At 43.7% G+C, this 23,726-nt stretch overlaps 1 protein-coding gene across 4 annotated transcripts in view; it reads left to right on the forward strand.

The window, feature by feature from the left end:
• ST6GAL1 (ST6 beta-galactoside alpha-2,6-sialyltransferase 1) overlaps nucleotides 1–23,726 on the forward strand; it is a 162,634-nt gene that overhangs the window by 82,214 nt on the left and 56,694 nt on the right. The window contains exon 1 of one of the 4 annotated variants that reach the window (XM_074404677.1): nucleotides 2,096–3,712. The exons of 2 other annotated variants lie outside the window; for them this stretch is intronic. The gene's annotated coding sequence lies outside the window, so the exon portion shown is untranslated. Of the gene's footprint in view, nucleotides 1–2,095; nucleotides 3,713–5,279; nucleotides 11,958–23,726 lie in introns of those variants that run through there. One more of the 4 variants, XM_039478827.2, reaches the window with a different exon arrangement.

Raw genomic sequence — 23,726 nt, forward strand, 5'->3', positions numbered from 1 at the left:
ACATGGGGAAACTCTGTCTCTAAAAAACAAACAAACAAAAACAACCATCCAAGACCCAGAAAACTCTTGAGTGGAACACGTGACAAATCGACTCAAATGGCAATAGCAAAAGCTTTGAAAACTGATCTGATACTGGAGCTAACATTCATAAAAAGCGAGACAGTACTTTCAGTCGGAACCTAAGTGGGTTAATTTCCTGGTAAAACAAAAACAAAAACAAAAAATCAACATTTTTCAGATGATTTTTAACAGGATCCAGAGTCTCACAACGTAATATTAAAAAATCCAGGGTACAATTCAAATTTACTCAATATCAAAACTATCAGAAAAATCTAAACACCCAAAGGAAAAGACAAATCAATAAGCACTAACACTCAGGTGACTTAGATGGTGAAATTATTAGACAATAACTTAAAGTAGGTATAACCATTTTTCACTCTTGAAATTAATGGAAATGATAGAAGTTCTCAGCAAAGAAATAGAAACTGCAGAATAACCAGATAGAAATTTTACAACTGAAAAGATGATGTGGGCTCAGTGGCAGAATCAAGATGACAGAGAAGAGTCAGTAAACTTGAAGGTAGATCAATAGAAATTATATGCTATGAAATATACATTATGAAACAAATTGGCAAAAATAAAAAGCATCTCATGGTACTGTGGGATAATATCAATAGGCTGAAAATTCACAGTGGAGTTCCATCTCAGAAGGTATAAAGAAAAATATTGGTTCAGTAAAACAATTTGAAGAAAGAATGGCTGAAATAGCTTCAAATTTAGAGAAAGACATATCTTTACAAATTGAAGGAGCTAAGTAATTTCAAACAGGATAAATTTAATCACAACTCCTCAGCCACCTCATGAGAAAACTTCTGGGAATCAGGATTAAAAAAACATTAAAAATATGAAAGACACATTATCATAAGGAAGTAATCAAGAAAGAGAGAGAGAGAAAAAAGAGAAAAGGAAGGAAGGAAAGAAAAGAAAGAAAAATAAGAAGGAAAAGAAAGAAAGAAGAAGAAAGAAAGAAAAAGAAACCTACTCAAATGACTGTTGATTTCTCATTCAAAACTGTGGTGGCCAAGGACAAAGACAGTGAAACTACATCTTTAGAATACTGGAAGAGGGGAAAAAAACTTGTCAAGCCAGAATTTTATACCCAGAAAAAATATTCTTTGGGAATGAAAACAAAATAAAGATATTTTCAGGTGATGGAATACCAAGAGACTTCATTGCCAGGAGACCTGCTCTTAAAGAAATATTAATGGAATAGCCAGAAGGGAAGCTGTCTACAGGAAAAGTTAAATCCTGAGGAGCAAAAGAAGAGCAGGAGAAATAATAAATATCTAATATATTCCCCTTGATAAAAAATGCACACACACATACACACGCACACACGGGGCATGGTGGCTCACACTGTATTCCCAGCACTTTGGGAGGCTGAGACAGGTGGATCGTGATGTCAGGAGATCGAGACCATCCTGGCCAACATGGTGAAACCCTGTCTCTGCTAATACAAAAAAATTAACTGGGAGTGGTGACGTGTACTTGTAATCTCAGTTGCTCGGGAGGCTGATGCAGGACAGTGGCTTGAACCAGGGAGTGGGAGGTTGCAGTGAGCTGAGATTGTGCCACTACATTCCAGCCTGGTGAGAGAGTGAGACTCCATCTCAAAATATATATATATACACACACACACACACACACACACAAACACGAACATAAATCTCATGACACTGGGAACTACAAACTACTGGCAATATTTAGGTTGATGTCCTTCAAGTCGTTTTTTGTTCTGTGAATAAGCATCTCTCTCCTTCTTTTTTGGTTTTTCTCTCTCTGTGAAACAGTGGGAGAAAAAACATTTTCTTCCTTTCATGTGGACATTTCATAACATATTTAAATACTCCTTTTTGTTGGGATTTGAGGTTGTTTCAGGTTATGCATGGTCTGAAGTGAAACTATAGTCTTTGGCAGCTTCTCTGCTTACTTCTTTTTTGGAGATAGAATTACTGAGTTAAAAGAGGATGGACATTTTTAATGCTTTGATACCATTTGTCAGATTGCCCACCCTCCCTCCCTTCTTTTCTTCTTTCCTTCCTTACCTCCCCCTTTCTTCATCCCTTTTTTCTTTCAACTAAGATTATACAGTATATAGTTTTATAATATTCTTTATTTATTCACATTACATTGTGAGCATTTTCCTGTTTTGTTAAAAAGTCAATTAAATTATGAAGTAATAGACATTTATAGAGAAAATGCCTGGGGCACAATGGCCAATCTGAAAATGATAGCTTTTGTTGTTCTTGGGAAGCTGAGGCTCTGGATGTGAAACAGCCTCCCTCTCTTTTTCACAGAGGTGGCAAGGAGCTCAAAGCTGGTTCCTTCATACAGGGAAGGCCCCTTGCAGGAATTGCTGCTGGGACCCCAGTCATTGCTTCTTTACCTTTGATTCTTCCAGCCTCCTGGCTCTGCGGTCTTTCATTCCCTGCTGGGCATCAAGGCAGCCATCACAGGCCAGGAAATTCATCTTAGGCAATTGGGTGATCTTAGGGAACTAATTCAAATTGCTAATGGTGTTTATTTGATTCAGTGAAATGCACCTTGCAGTACTTGATTCAGAGGACTGGGTTGAATTTCAGGAGGGTTCGTTTGACACTGTCTCATCTTACTCTCCGGAGCAGGATTCAGACCTGGAACGCTCTCTTTCCAGGGCATCCTAGCCAAGCTGTGGTCTCTGCCTCAATTTATTGCCCTTTCTCCAGGCCTCTCATCTTCCTCCCCACTCACTCTTTGCCCAGGATCAGGCCCTCTATGTTAGATATGCTCTTGCTACACACATGCCACCTCTTTAAGAAGGTTGAGAAAGCAAAACAGAAAAGGGAATTGTGGCTCTCAATAACCTGTCTGCTCACAGACCATGAGAGAAGCAAAAGTGTTTTGTCTGTATTTACTGCATTCTTTTTTGTTTTTTCTTGAGACAGGGTCTCGCTCTGTTGCCCAGGCTGGAGTGCAGTGGTGTGATCTTGGCTCACTGCAACTTCCGCCTCCTGGGTTCAAGTGATTCTCATACCTCAGCCTCCCGAGCAGCTGGGATTACAGGTGCCTACCATGACAGCCAGCTAATTTTTGTATTTTTAGTAGAGATGGGGTTTCACCATGTTGGTCAGGCTGGTCTTGAACTCCTGACCTCAAGTGATCTGCCCACCTTGGCATCCCAAAGTGCTGAAATTACAGGCTTGAGCCACTGCGCCTGGCCTGTATTTACTGCATTTTGATTGGTGGGAGAAAAGGGTGCACTTTTTAGGTTATTTGAACCCCAAGCAAGTAGTCCTCCTGGACCCAGGCTCACAGATGAGGCCAGAAAACCCCACCACACTCTCTCAGCCATGAGCAAGGGTGCTGCTGATTGGGCACAGAGGCATTTCTCCTGAAATCAAGACTAGGTGCCAGGCTGTAGGGCTGCCAGCCTGCCCATGGTTTTTCTCTGAGACCATCTTACCGATCTCGCATTTTCTTCCCTGAGCACATTTCAGTGCAAGAGGTCTAAGCGTGAGATTGGGAGGTGCGGTGAATTTGACCTATTTGCCAAATGGAGGGAAAATCCGGCGAAGTCAGCAGGCTTCATTGTGAGGAGTCGTGTTGACCAGCGTTTCCTGTTTCGGCTGTGAGTGCCTGCTCTGTGGAAATGAAAGCAAATCTTCTCCACCAGGTGAGGGCTGCAGAGGGCTGGCAGGGGTGAGCTGGAAGGGCTTGGGGAGAATGGAACAATGTTGCGTTTTCATCTTGATGACCACACAGAAATGATTCTGTACCAGTCACAATGACTTCAGCTCATAATTGGAGGAGACCTTTCGTGTCTTAAGTGTTTCTCGATCACTGTTCCTTTTTCTTCTTTAAAATGGCAGCATACTTAATGTATAAGCCTATTTCTGATGGCTCTATAGAAGTGATGAAGTAACTGTATTGTCTAAAGAGACTTAAAATTACAGACATTTCCTCTGCAGTTGAAGGGCTCCTCCCATCTTACTTCCTTGCGCTGTGCCACAACTCTGTGAAATATGGACTATTAAGCCCTTTTTTTTCACGTGAGGAAACAGAAGACTCAGAGAGGATAAGTTACTTTTCTGAGGACACACAGTGATTTGGTTGGAGAGTTAGAGGACCTCACATCTGTGCCCCAGTTTCAGGCTTTTTCTATTAGTTCAGTCTTCACAGTGAGAACCCCTTGACCCGACCTCCCACGAAGGTCCCACATTCCTATTCTCTTTGCTGTGGAGCGGTGTTTGAAAGAGTTAACACTAAAAGGGGTAAATATTGTTGTTTTGTTTTGTTTTGTGTTTGTTTTTGTTTTTGAGACAGGGTCTCTCTCTGTCACCCGGCCTGGAGTGCAATGGCGCAATCTCGGTTCACTGTAACCTCCACCTCCCGGGTTCAAGCGATTCTCATGCCTCAGCCTCCTGAGTAGCTAGGACAACAGGCATGCGCCACCACACCTGGCTAATTTTTGTATTTTTAGTAGAGATGGGGTTTCACCATGTTGGCCAGGCTGGTCTCTAACTCCCGACCTCAGGTGATCCACCCTCCTTGGCCTCCCAAAGTGCTGGGATTATAGGCGTGAGCCACCGCACCCAGCTGCAAATACTGGTTTTGTTGAGATGAACATCAAGGTCACGTGTTTAGCCAAAGGTAAATACCAATTCATGACACTCCCAGAAATTTCATCTCATCCTTGAAAATGAAGACCTTCTATACCCACCAGCAGTCAAGCTGGGCCCCAGCCTTCTGTCCTTCCTCCCCTGCTTCCTGCCAGGCCTAGGTTTACCAGCTCCCATTTATTAAGCACCTGGCATGTGCCAGGCACTGCACGGTCCTTACGTCTAACCCTCACTGCAGTCCTGTGAAGCAGGTGGTTGTGTACACATTTTACAGATGAGGAAACTGAGACCCCAACTGTTTTGTAATCTGCCCAAAATTGCAGGCTGATTAATAATAAAGCTGGGATCCACACCTAGATTTGTCTGACTCCAAGGCTTGGTTCAAATGAAATTTAGCACCATTCTTCCAAACTGAGCCCTGGCTGAGGGTCTTTCCCCTTCTCGGTCTGGGTCCTTGGTCCCCTTTAGTTTTTTTCTGGGCCCACTGTTCTGAGCTCCCAGTTACCAGCCTCTTGATTGAATTTATTGACCTGGACGATGTGGTCAAAACAGGCAAGTTCACGGCTCTGCCTTTCCCAGGCCAGCACTGGGGTGGGGGATGGGGAGCGGGGGGCAGCCCAGAGGCAGCCCTCTTCCTTCTTTGGGTCTCCCTCTTCCGTCTCCATCTTCCTAAGTCACATTCTGTGCTTGGTCAGCATGCAGGAGTTGGAGCTGTTTGGAGGACTTGCTTTCGGGTTGTGGGGCAGGAAGTGCACTGGCATGATAGCCATACATTCCTGGGTAGTTCATCTGGCCTCTCCCAGCTGCGGTTCCTTCATCTATAAAATGTTGACACAGTGTGTCAGAATGTTGATACTCACGAGTGATTTTTCCTGAGATCTTTGCCAATTCTCAGATCAACATCCTTATGGCCATTGTGGCCAGGATCTCATTTATTGTGTACAGTAGCCTAAGAGGAAGCATTTTGTTCTTGCTCGACAGATGACAAAATCATGCACACACCACCGGGCACATAATTCCCCCTTATACGGTACGTGCAATCAAGCCAAGGTGAAAATCCAAGTGATTTCTCTTCCTTATGGTTTCCATAAATAAAAGGCAGTAGGAATTTCCAAATCTGTTAAATGAAATTCATCACTGAATGTAAACACTCCTTAACATGGACTAGCACTTTTGTTTCTCTGGGAGCCATAATTCACAAGCCAACAGTTATTTCTGTCACTTCCTAATACATGGAGGGTACAGCGTCCCCTGCACAGTGGGTTCCAGCCTGGGTGTGAGCTCTCTTACCTAAGAAGGGACTGGCCCTTGTCACCTTCTTACTGCACACACTTCGTAATTACTCCTCAGCAGACTCAGGCTGTTTTGTGTCTAGGATCTTTAGAGTTGCTCTAAAAAGTAAAAATCCCAAATGTTGATTCTATAAATGCCAAGGGTCAGTGGTAATATTAGCAATGATCCAGGGCTGCTGGAGGATTCAATGAGACAAAATGCAAAGTGTTCAGCATCTTAAGTGTGCTCTGGACTTGGGACCTTCCTTGTTCACTGAAATGCTTTGCTTCCAGAGTTAGGTGGGCATGGCTGTGGCTGAAAGAGTCACAGGTCAAACAAGATGATTGTCTTAGTACAGGCACTGAGAGTGCAGTTTTTCCTGGGTGCAGTGGCCCATGCCTGTAATCCCAGCACTTTGGGAGGCTGAGGTGGGCAGACTGCTTGAGCCCAGGAGTTCAAGACCAGCCGGGGCAATGTGGCGAAACCATATTTCTACAGAAAATACAAAAATTAGCTGGGTGTGGTGGTGTGTGCCTGGAGTTCCCAGCTACTTGGGAGGCTGAAGTTGGAGGATCGAATGAGCCTGGGAGGTTGAGGCGGCAATGAGCTGTGATTGAGCCACTGTACTCCAGTCTGAGTGACAGAGTGACAACTTGTCTCAGGAAAAAAACAAAAAAGTCTTGGATTCAGACAGTTCTGGGTTCAAACGCTGGCCCTGCCATTTACTAGCAAAAGTCCTTTCACTTCTTTGAGATTCGGCTTTCTCATCTGTGAGATGGAAAGGATAACATGGTGCTGGCCTTGGAGGACTGCGGTGAGATTGAATGAGCTGTTGGATGTCCAGGGCTGGCACAGTGCCTGGCACGTGTGAACCCCCCAGGAGGCAGTCACAATCACTTTCCTCCCTTCCTTTCTTTCTGCGTGGAGTCACAGACCCAGTGGATGATTCATGTTTGTCGATGATTTCATTTCCTCTTTAAAACCGTTTTCTTGTTTATAAACTAACCATCTTCCACCCCAACACACGCCCCAGCCCCTGCAGTGGATGCCAGCCAGACATTCTGTTTATCAAGTGCCACTTGCATCTCCTGTGCTTGGCAGTGCTAAAAAGGAGACAGAAAAGGGATATAATCTTACTTTTCTGATTGGGAAAACAAGATTCCCAAACACAGGACCTGCAGAAGCGTGCGGGAGTGCAGGAGAGTGTGTGAGCGTGTCAAGGGTGTGAGTAGAAGTCTACACTGGTAGAGGACTACTCACTGGAGGGTCTTGAGAAGCTTCCTCCAGGGACATGGGCTGGAGCTGGGGCTGCCTTTGGGGCCCTACAGTGAAGGGAAAGCGTAATGCGGGGAGGCAGTTTGGGTTTGAGATGAACCATTGAGTGATGACTTTTGTGGATCTGCCCCCCAGAGAAAAATGCACAAACATTGGTCAACATGCTCCGTTAAGCACCCAGAAAGTACAGACATAAAATGTTCTTCATGTGTGGTGAGGAGGGAAGCAAATGTCCCAGAAAACTAGCCCCTCCCTCCCAGGAGGCAAAGACATGGGCCAAAGTCAGAAGCTGAGTTCTGGCCTTTGCCTGGGATTGCTCAGAGTATAGCAGTCCCTTTGCCCAAGAGCTTGATCTGCAGCCATGTTGCTGCCTCTTCATTTGGTGACCAAAGACAGGACCAGATCACCATGTGGGGAGGAGGGAGAAGTGAAAGGCCCACCTCGATGCGAGGACTATGAGCTTTTTTCCAGCAGTGCTGACTCTCCTTGGCCTACTAATCAATGTGAATTCTGCAGAGGAAGTGGTCCCCTTTGAGTCCAGCAGGACAGCGTTCATGACCACAGTGTAGCCTGAAATTCCTTGGGGCCTGGATTGAAGGAGTGGCCCTGCCATTTCCTCAGTAACTATGGGCTGTTACCGGGCAGCAGACTTCCTAGGTGTGGAGGAGACTGGGTTAACTGGACACTTTAAATGCTTGAGCCACGTGTTGGCTCACTACCGGTGTCTACTCTAGGCTGAACTGGTGTTGCCCCTTCCTTCCCGGGAAAGGCCTGGTCTCTCTCATTCTGCCCAAGGCCACCCTCTTGTGAACTTTCACATTCTTCAAACTCTTTTTTTGTTTACTGGTCCAGATCAGTTAACTCAGAAGCTACTGAGGATAATATCAGGCATCTGCATTTTGAAAATGCTTCCTAGGTGATATTAATGCTCAGGCAAGACAGAGCAACGATGTTCTAAGTGGTTTCCTTCACCTATAACTACTCAGTCTTTATGGCTATGAGATTAGGGGTGAGAGGGCAGGGGAGGGTCTCACCAAGGGCCTTGAAGCTCTCAGGATAGACTGGAACGACCTTTTTCTCCTCCACGTTCCCTTCCCCTTTGTCTTTGCAGGGGGCCCATTTGGCTTTGGACTGGTTCTAGGAAAGATACCAGTTTGTTATGATGAGAGGGGAAACAGTTGTTGCCTTGGTGACCTTAAGGAGAGGTAGTTGCACTTCAGTGATTCTGGCAATTAGGAAATGTCAAGGAACACTGGCCCAGACTTCCTCCTGCTGAGATTGGTAAAACTAAAACTATAATGGCCATGGATGGGAAGAACGGCTGCCTGGCAACATCCCTAGCCTTGGAATTCCTTGAGGAAATGATGTTTAAGAAGACATGAGTAGACATCGTTCTCACTAAAGACACAGTTAAAGTGAAGTCTGAAAAGGTTGTCAGACCCACGTTATTAGGATTTCAGAGAAAATCCTTAATCTGTGGTATTTCAGTAGAAATCTTTGCCTCCCGTTTTATTGCCATTTGGTTCTCCTTTGCAATTTAGCATGGAGAATTCTGGGAAGACTGATTCCCTGCCAATCTTTGACAGCTCTGTTGCTGTGTCTCGGAGGCAGGTTTCCGAAGTAACTGCTGCCCTGCTTTTGCCTGGTGAGTGCTGAGATGGAGGCAGGCTGGTATCTGTTTGATCCAGCAGTCCAGGAAAATTGTGGTTTTACATTGCTTTTCTCCTGATTTCTAAACACTTGCAACCAGATTCTTCTGGAGAAACAGAATGCCTTGATTTTGCCTAGTTGGGGGCTGTTGGGGATAGTTTTCCTAAGCACCCTTCTGTGTCTAGCCAACCTGTAGAACCTGTTTGTTTGGGAGGTGAATTAGTCAGAGTCATTTAGAGGGACAGAACTAACATGATAGATGTATATATAAGGGGGAGTTTATTAAGGAGTATTGACTCATATGATCACTAGGTGAGGTCCCTCAATAGTCCATCTACAGGCTAAGAAGCAGGGAAGCCAGTCCAAGTCCCAAAGCTGAAGAACTTGGAGTCCGATGTTCAAGGGCAGGAAGCATCCAGCATGGGAGAAAGATGTAGGCTGGGAGGCTAAGCCAGTCTAGTTTTTTCACATTCTTCTGCCTGCTTTTCATTCTGGCTGCACTAGCAGCTGATTAGATGGCGCCCACCCAGATTAAGGGTAGGTCTACCTTTCTTAGCTCACTGACTCAAATTTTAATCTCCTTTGGCAACACCTTCACAAACACACCCAGGATCAATACTTTGCATCCTTCGATCCAATCAAGTTGGTACTCAGTATTAGCCATCACGGGGGGTATGCTAAGCAAGAATTGTGTCTATGGCTGTAATAAAAAAAATTATGATTGTATTGGAGTAGGCTACACAAACCAGAGTCCCTTGTCCAGGGTCTCCAGACACTTGAGTATCACAAAAAGCCAGATGGGAGAAGCATGTTCACCATAGCAAACCTGCGTAGCCAGGAAAATCAAGTTTCTTTGTTTTCTGCTAAACTTTTATTAACTGACTGTGGTAGTCATGGCATGACAATCTCATGCCCTTCAGAACCTCTGATTGGCAAGAGTGTCTTTGTTCATTTGATAACAAACAAGAACTCAAATTTTAAATTAGAGTTAGTTGACAACATCTTTCAAAATCTTGGAATCATGTCGGGGGAAAAATACAAGAGGTATTAATTGATGTGGAAGAATTTAGGAGCTCTTGGCCTTGATTAAACCAGGGTGTGCGTCTGTTATTTCACTGGGCTTGTGAAATACTGGGATGAGGAGATATGGAAAATCTATAGTTGAACATTCTAATGAAGTTTTTAGACCATAGAAATAAATATTCTGAAAGTATCTAGTGAGTAGCTCTATAGGGTAATGCTAGCTGCTAGAGCAAATAAACTCTTAACTGTCTTGGCCCAGAAGTGACAGATGTTATTTTTGCTCACATTTCTTTGCCAGTAACTAGTAAAATGATCTGTCTACATGCTGTGTGTGTTTGTGTGTGTGTAAAATGCAGTCCCTCTCTGGGCAGTAATTTACAGCAATGACTCCACATGGCAGAAGGAGCAAACTTTTGATGGGGCACCCAGCTATCGGTGATATGAGGAAAGAGAAATCAGTCAGAGCATTCAGTGGCAGATCAGGTGACACACATTAAGAATCTAAGCTCTTAGAGAAATGAGAGAGGGTTTCTCGTGACCAGGACACATGGAGCCCCTCTCAGAGGCACTATGGCTAGTGGAGGTGCCCTCTGGGGGAAACAGGGTGTCAAACACTCTAAGAGCAGAAAGTTTGGGTTCTAAGGTCCAGATGAGGGTGACATCTTGAGCAAATGACTTAAACTCCCTGAGTTTCCACTTCTTTGTTTAAAAGGGATTGTTCATATCCTACCACACAGAGTGGTGGTAAGGATTAAGTTTGGTAACAGCTATAAGATATTAGCACCCAGTGAGAGCTCAGGACTGGGACCCTGTGCCGTTCTGACCTGGATTATTGCAAAAGTCTTCTTCTTTTCACCTTTTAGGACCTGCTACTTTTCACAGTTGATTCTCAGGGCAGCATTCGTGATGCTTTTCAAACATATATTAGCCAAGTCTGACTCAGATGAAAGTTAAAATTCCTACACCTGTGTAAGGCCCCACGCGCTCTGGCTGCCCCTGTGTAGGTTTCCTCTGCCTGCAACCTGCTTTTCTCAGAAATCTGCATGGTCGTCTCCCTCATCTCTGTTAACAGAAAAGCCAAAAATCGGTAAAATATTTTAGAGAAGTTTATCCTGAGGCCATAATGAGTGGCTGTAGCCTACAAAAAGCACCAACCCAAGAAGCCTTGAGTAAATGGTGCTGAGGTGGTCAGGTCCCAGTGTGGTTTTATAGATTTTTGGGAGACAGGCATTACAGGCAAAGATGGAAATCAATACATGGAAGGTAATTGTTAGTTCTGCTAAAAACATATGACACCCCTGAAAGTGGGGGAGGGGGTGTGGTATTGTGATATATGTATTGGTTTTCATACATGGTTCTTGGGTCATAACCCCGTTCCCCGTGCTATAGTCTTGCTATAACGTTGGGGTTTTTGGGCTTCTAGGGCAGGCCTCAAGAAACAGTCTCTCTCCTGCCTTCCTTTCACTTGCCCCAAGGCAATATTCTAAAGTTTCCTGGCCTGACTGTGGGCCTTAAGAACTTCCCATGAGGCTGGGTGCAGTAGCTAATGCTTGTAATCCCAGCAGTTTGGGAGGCCGAGGTGGGTGAATCACCTGAAGTCAGGAGTTTGAGACCAGCCTGACCGACATGGTGAAACCCCGTCTCTACTAAAAATAGAAAAATTATCCGGGTGTGATGGTGGGCACTTGTAATCCCAGCTACTCGGAGGCTGAGGCAGGAAGAATTGGTTGAACCCAGGAGGCAGAGGTTGCAGTGAACCAAGATTGTGCCACTGCATTCCAACCTGGGCAACAGAGCGAGACTCTGTTAAAAAAAAAAAACGACGACAACAAAAAAAACCTTCCAATGAGAGGCTCCCACCTATAGCCTGGGGGAAGGAGTGCTGACGTCAAGAAGCTTCTATAAAAACCCAAGAGGACAGGGTTTCGTGAGCTTTCTGATAGCTGAACCAGAGGAGGTTCCTGGAGGGCTCTGCAACCAGGGAGGTCACGGAAGCTCTGCCTCCCTTCCCCCGTACCTCGCTCTACGCATCTCTTCATCTGTGTCCTCTGCAGCATCCTTTGTCATAAACCAGTAAATGTAAGTAGGCATTTCTCTGAGTTCTATGAGCCGCTCCAACAAATTAATTGAACCCACAGAGAGGGGGAACCCCAATTGAAGCTGGTTGATCAGACGTTCTGGAGGCCTGGACTTGTGACTGGTGGAGCAGGGGATGCCTTGGACCCTAAGCCCTCAATCTGTGGGATCTGACACTATTTCCAGGTAGATAGTATTGGAACTGAATTGGAGGACACCAAGCCGGCATTGCTGCTTGGTGTGTGGGGGAAAAGAGTCCCATACACATGGTCACATAAGTCATCTTCTGTGTTGATTTTGTGGTGTGAGAACAGAGGAAAGATGGTTAGAGAGTTTTTCCCTACACAGGAATTTGGGGTTGAGGGTTTGGGGAGGGCTGAGGGCAACTTAGAAGTCATAGGTGCATTTTAGGGACTCTATCCCACGGTAGCTGAGAGAGTTAAGCTATTGTCTACTAACCTGAAGTCTGTAGGAAGGAATATCTGAGTTAAGATAAGGAGGCTGTGGGGGCCAAGGTCCTTGGCTGGGTGATTGAAGCCTCATAGATAGCAGCCCTCAGGGTGCAGAGACAGTTATTGTCTCTTCTCAGACCTTTAGTTGTCTGATGCTCAGTTAATTTCTCCTAGATCTGGGAACGGCCTAGCAAGGGAAGGCGTTAATATAGATTCTCTAGAGATGCAGGTTTCCCTCACCGAAGATGGCTTTGCAGTCTGAAGGTTCTGTGGCAGCCATTTCCAAGTATGGCAAAAAAAAATGTATTTCGGGGTAAAATATTTTAATTTCCTTCAGAGTCAGTGATCTGTCATGTGATCCTATACCAGAGTCAGGTTGGAAATTAAGCTGCAGTGTACTGGGTTAATTAAAAACCCCCACTTAACGAGACTGTATTGCTTACAGGGTATGACTTAATCTTGGGCTTTCATGGCCTCAGGTATTGTGTATAGTTTGGTATCTTCTTGCCACAAAGGGTCTGTTTTGCCAGTCTTATGATCTCTATTTTAACTTTAATGCTGGCCAGTGATGCCTAAACCCCAAAGGGATGGGTATGATGAGGGTGTAACTTCTCTTCCGATCATGGCTGGGAATTCAATTTTTCAGGTTTCTTGGGGATGCCCGTGGCCAAATAGGAGTCCATTCACTTGGTTGGTGGGGGGCTTAGGATTTTATTTTATTTTATTTTTTTGAGATGGAGCTTTGCTCTTAAATTGCCTAGGCTGGAGTGCAATGGCACGATCTTGGCTCACTGCAACCTCCGCCTCCTGGGTTCAAGAGATTCTCCTGCCTCAGCCTCCCAAGTAGCTGGGATTATAGGTGCCTGCCACCACACCTGGCTAATTTTGTATTTTTAGTAGAGATGGTTTCCTCCATGTTGGTTAGGCTGGTCTCGAACTCCCGACCTCAGGTGGTCCATCTGCCTCTGCCTCTGCCTCCCAAACTGCTGGGATTACAGGCATGAGTCACTGCGCTCTGCCCAGGATTTTTTTTTTTTCTTCATTTATGTCTCCTTCCAACTCTTGCTCAAATGTCTTCTCAGTGAGGCTTTCTCTGACCATCTGATTTAAATCTCCACCTCACCCACCCCAAGCTGTCCTTGTCCCTCTTCCCTACTCTAACTGTGTATCAGTTATCTCCTTGCAAAGCACCACATAATTTATGTTGTTTGCCTTGTTTATTTATCCTCACTAGAGGGTGAGTGCTGGAGGGGTTAGGGATTTCTGGCTCATTTCTCTACTGCTATATCTGCAGTCTGGTTCACAGGAGGCAATCAGAATTTGCTGAATGAATGAACCTATCATATGAGTATTGGTGTATGTTTTCTCACAGGCCCTGAGGCCACCACAAAGTAGAACTCAGCCTTTCCTGTTCATTTCTTCACCTCTAATTCCCTTAGACTGCCAAGACTTAGATCCTTTTGAGTATATACATGTTTTCTATATATACAAATATGTTTTCTACATAAACATGTTTTTTTTTTTTTTTGGAGGCGGAGTTTCGCTCTTGTTACCCAGGCTGGAGTGCAATGGCGCAATCTCGGCTCACCGCAACCTCCGCCTCCTGGGTTCAGGCAATTCTCCTGCCTCAACCTCCTGAGTAGCTGGGATTACAGGCAAGCGCCACCATGCCCAGCTAATTTTTGTATTTTTAGTAGAGACGGGGTTTCACCATGTTGACCAGGTTGGTCTCGATCTCTGGACCTCGTGATCCACCCGCCTCGGCCTCCCAAAGTGCTGGGATTACAGGCTTGAGCCACCGTGCCCGGCCAAACATGTTTATATATATGTACTTTTCTATGTAAACATGTTTTCTATATATACATATGTTTTATACATACATATGTGTTACATATATATACATAATATGTTTTATATACACACACATATATATATATTGTATATGTGTATATATTAAAAAAAAACCTGGGAGAAACATTGAATTTGAAACCACCAAATCTCAGCAAGCCTTGAAATCTAACACTCAGTTTAAGGAAACACAGAGCAAAGAGGAGAACATTGAACACCACCGTGAAGAAGTCATGAGCCAGGCTCAGAACATAAGCCATTCCGCAGGAGAAATGACAGTTTTCTCAACAAATATATGCCATGGAAGAGAAAACGTAAGGGAGCGAGGAACTATTACAGATAAGAAAGAATTGAAAATGGCATATCATCCAGACAAACTGTGCCGTTCTTGATTGAATCCTCTTTCGAGCAGGTTAGTGTAAAAGGCATTATTGAGCGAATTGGTAAAAATTTAAAAGTGGATTGGAGATTAGGGGATAATGGCATTGTGGTCATATTTAATTATTATATATATTCATATATTCTCTGGCAGAACCTGGTGTGTGTGTATATGTGTGTGTTTGCGTGTGTGTGTCTGTGTCTGTGTGCGTGTGCTTCATAGTATAGAGAATTTGAGGGTCTGTGTTCTCAATTCTCCCAGGGGTGGTACATAGCTAATCCTAGCTGCCAGGGGAGTAAGTTATTTCTTTGCATGCAATGGAGGTCTTAGAACATTTAGACTTAATTTTTTGTTGGCTCCCCAGTTGTAAAGAGCTGGTAGTGGGAAACTGGTATGAAGTCTGGCATTTGCTTTAAATTACTCCAGGCAAAAAAGGAAGCCGTGTAGTAAAGATTAGGAGGAGGTGAGACAGTTCTTCCTTCTGAGGAGGTGACAGGCCCATGTGCTGTTTTCTCTGCCTCTCTGTAGCACAGGGGTGGGGTGTAGCGTAGGGGTATGGAGGAAACAGTGGGTGGCTATGTAGCTGGGGAGGGGTGCAGTGTTTTTACAGTTCTCTTTATAGGCCCTTTCTGCGCTCTCCTCTGCTAACACTCATTTACCAAGCGGAGCGCAGACTGTGCGGTAAGCATATGAGAGATACCTGCTGGGGCTGGGCTTATAGTGGGGAGTGGGGATTATATAGAAGGGGAACTCATGGGACACGAAAGACCTACTTTTTGCCAGGTACTTGTCAAATAGGAAGGCAAATATTTCTTTTTTTTTTTGTTTGGTTTTTTTGAGTCGGAGTCTTGCTGTGTCGCCAGGCTGGAGTGCAGTGGCGCAATCTCCACTCACGGTAACTTCCAGGAAGGCAAATTTTTCTGCAAATATATGTCTGTCTGTCTGTCTGTCTGTCCGTGGGATGCAATGTTGAAGACAGTAGCAAGTAGCTCATGATTCCCCTCTGCCATGGCTGTGTCAGTCTGGAGTTCAGAGCTCTCCTAATCAGTTCCGAGTGGTTGGCTCTGGTCAGGGACCGCTGCCTGACCTCATGATGGGGACAACATCCCCCACAAAGTTCTGTGCTCCAGGCTCTTAGAAAACCTCTGGGGAAATTTACGTGGGGAAATTTACTCAGGGAAATGTTCTGAGGACTACATTATCTTCTCCATCAGCACTGCCTGGCTGGAAAAAGATGTAATCTCTGGTAAAAGACCCTTGGCAGGAGTGAAAGCCCCTTTATCTTCAGGGCTTTGCTCTGGGCAGGATCTCCCCTCCCAACCATGAGCCCTGCAGGTGGGCCTGTCCATAAGTAAACATTTGCAAGCAGTCACAGCCTCTCAGACACTGCACGCCTCTCATGGCTTCCTTCCTTTTACTCTCTTCTCAGATTGACGAGCTACAAGTCGGTTTCTTGTTGCATATCACACTTCCAACCTTTGCTGTGCTTTTGAGCAAAATAGGGACTTGTCAGAAATGTTTTGACAAAGCGATTAATGCTTTGACCCATGTTGGCTCTCACTTGATAGAGCTCAGTGGGTAGGAGCTGGGGTGTTGGAGCCAGACAGCCTGAGCAAGCTCCTCTGGGGACTCTGTGAAGCGTATGGTGATACCAGTCCTGGCCTTGGGCACTATTGTTGCTGCAGGAATTAAATGAGCTTCACCAAATTACAGGACCTTTACTGCCTATAAATTACTTAGCACATAGTAAAAGCTCAATAATTACTAGCTAAACTAAAGTGATAAAATTTATCTATCATTAAATTGTCAGCATAGCCCTCCAGAGGTAACCTTTTCAGTATTGTTATCCTTCACAGATGAAGACACAAGGTTCACAGAAATTGACTAACTGGCCTAACATAGCGTACAGTATAAAAGCCAGGGTTTCTATCTAGGTTTTTGAGAATAGAGCCTGAGCGAGCTGTTTCTCCAAAGCCAATGCTTCTCAAATTATTGGTGGTGAAGAACCAAATTTTTTCCCAGTTTCTGTCACACCAATAGTTTTGTAAAATACAATAAAAATGCATTCTGGAAGAATGAAATGAGGAAAAAGGACATTTGAAATAAAAGCCCCATTTAAAAAAGTATTCATTTAACAGGCATACTATTACTCTTGAAAACTACTGTAAAAGTTGCTTACACTCCATTTCTGTACTTTTCTCATCTTGTATCTTGAAAAGCTTTCTCAGCCTAGCACTTCTCCGGAGATCTTACTTTCAGCAGCACTGTCCTCAGCTACCTGTTTCTCATCACTTGCCTGAGAATCAGTTACCTGGGATGCTTATTAAATGCAGATTTCTGACCTCCCCTCAATGTTCCCTTAACCCCCCTCCATTCTGAATCGGAAGGATTGAGACAGAATTCAGGAACCCACATTTTGACATATGATTTTAATACTTTGGATGTGCTCTACATTTGAGAATCACTGTGTTCCACACTGTTGCCTCCCCTCTGCAGATAATAGATAAGAGAGTAAATAGTGAAGTGAGTGCCATGTTTTATTCCAGCCCCCCTTCTTGCCCCCTCTTCTTTTCTCAAAAAAATTTTTTCAAAGGCTTCCTTTCTGTAAAAGCTCACTGACAGAACCTACTTTTCACACATTGTGCACTTCAGCAAATAGATACTGAGTGCAAACTGCAGGCTGGGTAGGCGGAGAGCAGACCACAAGATGCTCGCAAGTAGTTGAGAGTGAGTGTAGGTAGAAAAAGGGCAGACCTAGGGCATTTCTGTGCATAAAGGTGGGGCAGAAGACAAGGAGCCAGCAATGAGACCAGTAAGGCATTACTGGTAAGGTGGGGAAAAACCAGGAAACGTGTAGGTTTTGGAAGCAAGGTGAAGAGTATGCATCAAGGAGGAGGAAGTGATGGACTGCTGATGGGTTGAGTAAGATGAAGACTGAGCACTGACCATCTGGTTAGCAACGTGGCAGTTACAGAGATCCTTGTGACTCTGACAAGATCAGGTTCATGAAGATAGGGGAGGCCTGGTTGGAGTGGGTTCAAGTGAGAGTGGGAAGATAGCCATCGCAGACAAGATTATGGACAGTCTTTCAAGGAGTTTTACAGTAAAGGAAACAGAAATGAGGCATTTTAAGGAAGATAAATGAGGTCAAGAGGTTTAGGGTCAGGACAGTGAAATGGAGTTTACTTAGAACTCATGCAATGAATGGCTCAATATGTGACTTTTCTAAAGTCATCTATCTTTTAGTGAATTTCTTGAGTAAAGCAGAAACAATTATCAGTCGTAACTTTTTTCTTCAAACTCTTTAAAACTCTCCCCACTCCCAAACTATATCATTGTCTAAGAAGAAAGGAGTTTGAAAATCAGTCTTGTTGCATAGCTTAATTTGAATACCTATTAAAAATAACATTGTGTTTTTTCATATTTGCTGAATCTTTTTTTTTGGCTGGAGGATTTTAAAGTAGATTTTTTTTTTTAAATTGCATTTTAGGTTTTGGGGTACATGTGATGAACATGCAAGATTGTTGCATAGGTACACACATGGCAGTGTGGTTTGCTGCCTTCCGTCCCCTCACCTGTATCTGTCATTTCTCCCCATGCTATCTCTTCCCACCTCCCCACCCTCCCGCCCCTCCCCCATTTCCCCCCAACGGACCCCAGTGTGTAGTACTCCCCTCCCTGTGTCCATGTGTTCTCATTGTTCAACACCCGCCTATGAGTGAGAATATACGGTGTTTGATTTTCTGCTCTTGTGTCAGTTTGCTGAGAATGATGGTTTCCAGGTTCATCCATGTCCCTACAAAGGACATGAACTCATCGTTTTTGATGGCTGCGTAATATTCCATGGTGTATATGTACCACATTTTCCCTATCCAGTCTATCATCGTTGGGCATTTGGGTTGGTTCCAGGTCTTTGATATTGTAAACAGTGCTGCAATGAACATTCGTGTGCACGTGTCCTTGTAGTAGAATGATTTATAATCCTTTGGATATATACCCAGTAATGGGATTGCTGGGTCAAATGGGATTTCTATTTTTACGTCCTTGAGGAATCGCCACACTGTCTTCCACAATGGTCGAACTAATTTACATTCCCACCAACAGTGTAAAAGTGTTCCTATTTCTCCACATCCTCTCCAGCATCTGTTGTTTCCCAATTTTTTAATGATCGCCATTCTTACTGGTGTGAGATGGTATCTCAATGTGGTTTTGATTTGCATTTCTCTGATGACCAGTGATGATGAGCATTTTTTCATATGTTTGTTGTCCTCCTGTATGTCTTCTTTTGTAAAGTATCTGTTCATATCCTTCGCCCATTTTTGAATGGGCTTGTTTGTTTTTTTCTTGTAGATCTGCTTTAGTTCTTTGTAAATTCTGGATATCAGCCCCTTGTCAGATGGGTAGGCTGCAAAAATTTTTTCCCATTCTGTTGGTTGCCGATTCACTCTACTGACTGTTTCTTTTGCCGTGCAGAAGCTGTGGAGTTTGATTAGGTCCCATTTGTCTATTTTGGCTTTTGTTGCCATTGCTTTTGGTGTTTTGGTCATGAAGTCCTTGCCTACACCTATGTCCTGAATGGTTTTGCCTAGATTTTCTTCTAAGGCTTTTATGGTGTTAGGTCTGATGTTTAAGTCTTTAATCCATCTGGAGTTAATTTTGGTGTAAGGTGTCAGGAAGGGGTCCTGTTTCTGCTTTCTGCACATGGCTAGCCATTTTTCCCAACACCGTTTATTAAACAGGGAGTCCTTTCCCCATTGCTTGTTTTTGTCAGGTTTGTTGAAGATCAGATGGTTGTGGGTATGTTGTATTTCCTCTGAGGCCTCTGTTCTGTTCCATTGGTCTATATCTCTGTTTTGGTACCAGTACCATGCTGTTTTGATTACTGTAGCCTTGTAGTATAGTTTGAAGTCCGGTAGTGTGATGCCTCCTGCTTTGTTCTTTTTGCTTAGAATTGACTTGGCTATGCGGGCTCTCTTTTGGTTCCATATGAAGTTTAAGGTGTTTTTTTCCAGTTCTGGGAAGAAGGTCATTGGTAGCTTGATGGGAATAGCGTTGAATCTGTAAATTACTTTGGGCAGTATGGCCATTTTCACGATGTTGATTCTTCCTAACCATGAACATGGAATGTTTCTCCATCTGTTTGTATCCTCTCTTATTTCATTGAGCAATGGCTTGTAGTTCTCCTTGAAGAGGTCCTTTACGTTCCTTGTTAGTTGTATTCCTAGGTACTTTATTCTCTTTGTAGCAATTGTGAATGGCAGTTCGTTCTTGATTTGGCTCTCTTGAAGTCTATTACTGGTGTATAGGAATGCTTGTGATTTTTGCATGTTGATTTTGTATCCTGAGACTTTGCTGAAGTTGTTTATCAGTTTCAGGAGACTTTGGGCTGAGATGATGGGGTCTTCCAGATATACAATCATATATATGCAAATAGAGACAATTTGATTTCCTCCTTTCCAATTTGGATACCCTTTATTTCTTTTTCTTGCCTGATTGCTCTGGCTAGAACTTCCAGTACTATATTGAATAGGAGTGGTGAGAGAGGGCATCCTTGTCTAGTGCCAGATTTCAAAGGGAATGCTTCCAGTTTTTGCCCATTCAGTATGATATTGGCTGTTGGTTTGTCGTAAATAGCTTTTATTGTTTTGAGATACGTTCCGTCAATACCTAGTTTATTGAGGGTTTTTAGCATAAAGCGTTGTTGAATTTTGTCAAAAGCCTTCTCTGCATCAATTGAGATAATCATGTGGTTTTTGTCTTTGGTTCTGTTTATGTGGTGAATTACGTTTATGGACTTGCGTATGTTGAACCAGCTTGCATCCCTGGGATGAATCCTACTTGATCATGGTAGATGAGCTTTTTGATATGCTGTTGCAATCGGTTTGCCAGTATTTTATGGAAGATTTTTGCATCTATGTTCATCATGGATATTGGCCTGAAATTTTCTTTTCTTGTTGAGTCTCTGCCGGGTTTTGGTATCAGGATGATGTTTGTCTCGTAAAATGATTTGGGAAGGATTCCCTCTTTTTGGATTGTCTGTAATAGTTTCAGAAGGAATGGTATCAGCTCCTCTTTGTATGTCTGGTAGAATTCAGCTGTGAACCCATCTGGACCTGGGCTTTTTTTGGGTGGTAGGCTCTTTATTGCTGCCTCGACTTCAGACCATGTTATTGGTCTATTCAGGGTTTCGGCTTCTTCCAGGTTTAGGCTTGGGAGGATGCAGGTGTCCAGGAATTTATCCATTTCTTCCAGGTTTACTAGTTTATGTGCATAGAGTTGTTTGTAATAATCTCTGATGATGGTTTGGATTTCTGTGGAATCTGTGGTGATATCCCCTTTATCGTTTTTTATTGCATCAATTTGGTTATTCTCTCTTTTCTTTTTTATTAATCTGGCTAGTGGTCTGTCTATTTTGTTGATCTTTTCAAAAAACCAGCTCCAGGATTTGTTGATTTTTTGAAGAGTTTTTTGTGTCTCTATTTCCTTCAGTTCTGCTCTGATCTTAGTTATTTCCTGTCTTCTGCTAGGTTTTGAGTTTTTTTGATCTTGCTCCTCTAGCTCTTTCAATTTTGATGATAGGGTGTCAATTTTAGATCTCTCCTTTCTTCTCATGTGGGCACTCATTGCTATATATTTTCCTCTAGAGACTGCTTTAAATGTGTCCCAGAGATTCTGGTATGTTGTGTCTTCGTTCTCATTGGTTTCGAAGAACATCTTTATTTCTGCCTTCATTTCATTGTTTATCCAGTCAACATTCAAGAGCAAGTTGTTCAGTTTCCATGAAGCTGTGCGGTTCTGAGTTAGTTTCTGCATTCTGGGTTCTAACTCGATTGCACTGCGGTCTGAGAGACTGTTTGTTATGATTTCTGTTCTTTTGCATTTGCTGAGGAGTGATTTATTGCCAATTATGTGGTCAATTTTAGAGTAGGTGTGATGTGGTGCTGAGAAGAATGTATATTCTGTGGATTTGGGGTGGAGAGTTCTGTAAATGTCTATTAGGTTTGCTTGTTCCAGGTCTGTATTCAGGTCCTGGATATCCTTGTTGATTTTCTGTCTGGTTGATCTGTCTAATATTGACAATGGGGTGTTAAAGTCTCCCACTATTATTGTGTGGGAGTCTAAGTCTCTTTGTAAGTCATTAAGAACTTGCCTTATGTATCTGGGTGCTCCTGTATTGGGTGTGTATATATTTAGGATCGTTAGCTCTTCTTGTTGCAGTGATCCTTTTACCATTATGTAATGTCCTTCTTTGTCTCTTTTGATCTTTGTTGCTTTAAAGTCTATTTTATCAGAGATGAGAATTGCAACTCCTGCCTTTTTTTGCTCTCCATTTGCTTGGTAGATCTTCCTCCATCCCTTTATTTTGAGCCTTTGTGTATCCTTGCATGTAAGATGGGTTTCCTGGATACAACACACTGATGGGTTTTGGCTTTTTATCCAATTTGCCAGTCTGTGTCTTTTGATTGGGGCATTTAGTCCATTGACATTTAGGGATAGTATTGTTATGTGTGAATTTGATGCTGTCATTTTGATGCTACCTGGCTGTTTTGTTGGTTAGTTGATGCAGATTCTTGATTGTGTTGATGCTCTTTTACCATTTGGTGTGTTTTTGGAGTGGCTGGTACTGGTTGTTCCTTTATATGTGTAGAGCCTCTTTCAGGAGTTCTTGTAGAGCAGGTTTGGTGGTGATGAAATCTCTGAGTGCTTGCTTGTTCACAAAGGATTTTATTTTTCCTTCACTTATGAAGCTTAGTTTGGCTGGACAGGAGATTCTGGGTTGAAAGTTCTTTTCTTTAAGGATGTTGAATATTGGCCCCCAATCTCTTCTGGCTTGTAGGGTTTCTGCTGAGAGATCTGCTGTGAGTCTAATGGGCTTCCCTTTGTGGGTAACCCGACCTTTCTCTCTGGCTGCCCTTAGCATTTTCTCTTTCATTTCAACCCTGGTGTATCTGACGACTATGTGCCTTGGGGTTGCTCTTCTTGAGGAATATCTTTGTGGTGTTCTCTGTATTTCCTGGATTTGAATATTGGTCTGCCTTGCTAGGTTGGGGAAGTTTTCCTGGATAATATCCTGAAGAGTATTTTCCAGCTTGGATTCATTCTCTTCATCACATTCAGGTACACCTATCAGACGTAGATTAGGTCTTTTCACATAGTCCCACATTTCTTGAAGATTTTGTTCATTCCTTTTTGTGCTTTTTTCTCTGTTCTTGCCTTCTCTTTTTATTTCATTGAGTTGATCTTCGACCTCTGATATCCTTTCTTCTGCTTGGTTAATTCGGCTGTTGAAGCTTGTGCATGCTTCACGAAGTTCTCGTGTTGCGTTTTTCAGCTCCATCAATTCACTTATACTCCTCTCTATGCTGTCCATTCTCGTCAGCAGTTCGTCCAATCTTTTTTCAAGGTTCCTATTTTCTTTGCGTTCGGTTAGAACATGTTCTTTTAGCTCACTGTAGTTTCTTACTACCCACCTTCTGAAGTCTGATTCTGTCATTTCATCACCCTCCTTCTCCATCCGGTCTGGATCCCTTGCTGGTGAGGAGTTGTGATCCCTTTTAGGAGGAGAGGTGTTCTGGTTTCGGGAGTTTTCATCCTTTTTGCGCTGGTTTCTTCCCATTTTTGTGGGTTTATCCACCTGTTGTCTGTCTCTGTCCCAGGGAGTTGGAGCTTTATGAGTTTCCGTTGCACTACTGCCTTTTTTGATTTTTCTTTCAGGTCTGACCTGCCCAGCTAGCAGCACGCCTAGCCACTGCCTGCCCACAGGGGCTTTGCTGAGCTGCTGTGGGCTCCGCCCAGCTGCCCTGAGCTCTTCCCTGTAGTCCTTTTTATATGGGCGTAGTTAGAACTGTCTCAGCAATGGTGGCCCCGCCTCTGTTATAGCGGACTCTCTCTGTTGTGGCAGGTTGCCTCAGCAACGGCGGGTTGCCTCGGCAACGGCAGCCTGCCTCCCTAGTGGTGGAGAGTCTCAGTAATGGCGGAAGCCCCTCCTCCACCGAGCTGGACCGTCCCGGTTCAGCTGTGCTTGGTTTGAAGGGCTCAACCCAGAGGGTTTCCAATTACTGTTTTTGTTTTCGTTGTTGTTGGGGGTGGAGG

Source organism: Saimiri boliviensis, chromosome 8 (genome assembly GCF_048565385.1).
Source record: "Saimiri boliviensis isolate mSaiBol1 chromosome 8, mSaiBol1.pri, whole genome shotgun sequence".
Classification (NCBI taxonomy): Eukaryota; Metazoa; Chordata; class Mammalia; order Primates; family Cebidae; genus Saimiri; species Saimiri boliviensis.